Genomic DNA, 2,589 nt, shown 5'->3' with positions numbered 1-2,589 from the left:
ACAGATAATATATTTTCTCAATTTTAAGTTGTTTTCTTAGCATTTTATTTGTTGAACTGTTTTGATTCTTATTCTCTAGCAATCAGAGGTGTTTTGGCCATTGGAATGTGGGTAGAAATACTCAGTAAGTTTCCTGACATGGCTTTTCAAATTATTTTTCTTTCTTCTCTCTTTCTTTTCTTAAGTACAAACAAGATTTAAAGGATTCATCTGAGATCCAGTAGCTTAGAAGGGTAAAGCTGCAGATTGAAGTACTGAACTAAATCCTTGGCAGAGAAAACCCCTTCAACATGCTGTCTGCCTCTTGACTGGGTTATAAATGTGTAGTAAGTCTATTTGTAAACCCAATTCCTATTCTGTCTCTTATTTCCTTCTTGTTTCTTAAGTTTAAAATTTAATGAACATAAACAGTGTTTGTTATTTAAAGGAGGTACTTTGGAAGCACAAATATTAACTTATCCCAAGTTACATTTAGGTTAAGTATACATCACATAGTGAGACGTGTTGGCACCAGTCAGAGAGCTTAGCCATGTTGTTTTCCTTTTCAACATTAAATTTAATCTCTCTTCATTAGGATCTTTTGTTATGAGCTTTTATGTTATTTATAATATACTACATTGTATATTAGTATGTGAGTAGTAACGGCAATTTAATTTTACATTGTAATTTTCCATTAAAAAAGACTGTCTTAATATTACTTTCACAATGTGAAATGATCCATTCTATTTTAAGAACTTATTTCAATCTTTCTTTGTATTCCAGTCTAAATCTAGCAAGTTCTTTCAATGATCTATTTATTATTTAGTATATTAATACAGTGCATAATGTGCACTCCAACACTATCAGTAAATAATAGAGAATAGTATTGATCACTCCAAAACAAAATTATAAACTTATTTTTAAATTTTTATTGAAAATAGTTTGTAGACAATGCATTACTGAAATATGTTGCTGTGTATTAAAATATTTTTTTATTTCTTGGTATAAATATTTTACCTTTCAAAGTTTTTCTATTTTGTTTTTATGTAAAGGGGGTTGAAGAAAGGTGATACATTTTGATATTCTATTAGTTTTAATGTGGCTTTTATTGTTTCATTTCTGCTTTAAAGAATTATTTCTTTAATTTAATTTTTATTATTTTTTAATATTTGCAATAGGGTACATTTACTCATCAGACAGAAAGAAAGAAAGAGAAAGAGATTGAGAAAGCAAGTCACCAGGTCTAGGGCTCAAACTACATTCAGTTATATGGGAATTCACTACCTCGAGTTCCATGCCATCTCCCAGCCTCAGTTTCATTTCAGTTTGTAGAATTTATAAATGGTATTTTGACAACTTTCATCATTTGTACTGTATTAACGTTTTAAAAATCTACTAGCTTATTACTATGACCCTACAAGATGCTCAACAATGGACATTGGTATTACTGATTTGATCTTTTTTCAGAAAGTATAGCTTAACCTAACACTATATATCACTTATTAAAGAAATATTTAATTCTCTTATACATGCTAAGAAGTATATTACTATTTTTGGTCATAGAGAGGTATATCCCTAGTGGTCAGTTCTATCTATTTAATTTGTTTAAATGTATTTATCTCTACTTTAGAATACACAGATAATCCACACAGATTTCTGTCCAACCCTTAGATATTCCTAAGTCATTTTCTTGAGAAGCTTTAAGCACAAAAATATCTCTACACTACATTTGAATATCCATTTGATATAAATACTAGGAATAAAATAAAGGTCAAATCAACTCTGTATTTTCTGCCAAGTTGCTTAGATTCTATGTAACATATATGTTTATTTTTATTGCTCCAGTATTCACAATTGCAAGGATATGAAAACAACCTAAATATCCATTGAAAATGAATGAATAAAAAAACTGTGGTATATTTAATAGAATATTTTTCTTAAAAAGGAGGAGATTCTGACACATTGATGGGCCTGGAGAACATTATGCTAAGTGAAATAAGACAGAGACAGGGAAAATACTGCACAATCTTACTTGTATGTGGAATCTTAAAAAAAATAAATAAATAAAAAGGAAAAAAATAAGTCAAATATTTAGAAATAGAGAATGACACCAGTGGTTACTAGGGTCAGGATGGCAGGGAAGAAAATAGGAAAATATAAGCCAGAGAACACAAAATGACCTTTGTGATTACTGCATATGAATCTGCATGCAGGATGAACAAATCAAATGTTATAATATATAACCTGAGGTCTGTAGTTAGTGTACACAATTTACTCAGACTTTTTACTAAATAAGTAGATTTTAGCTGCTCTTGACATAAGACAAAAAAAAAATAGGCAACTGAAATGATGCATAGGCTAATTTGTTCCACTATTTCTTAAAATACCATGCCATATATCTTATATGTACACAATAATACTTACTCAATGAATAAGTAGTTAATACAAATATTTTGGCAAAATGATTTGTTATAGTAGTAGAAAGTAAGAAGAAATTTATATATGCCCATAAACTTCCCTGTGAGTTCTTTCTTTTGCTTTCCCTATTGGTTATCACTAAGACACATGTATAGATCCAATGAAGGGCATTTAAGAATCATTAGAGGACCA

Source organism: Tupaia chinensis, unplaced genomic scaffold (assembly GCF_000334495.1).
Source record: "Tupaia chinensis unplaced genomic scaffold, TupChi_1.0 Scaffold149851_1, whole genome shotgun sequence".
Lineage (NCBI taxonomy): Eukaryota > Metazoa > Chordata > Mammalia > Scandentia > Tupaiidae > Tupaia > Tupaia belangeri.
This window is presented reverse-complemented; position numbering follows the sequence as displayed.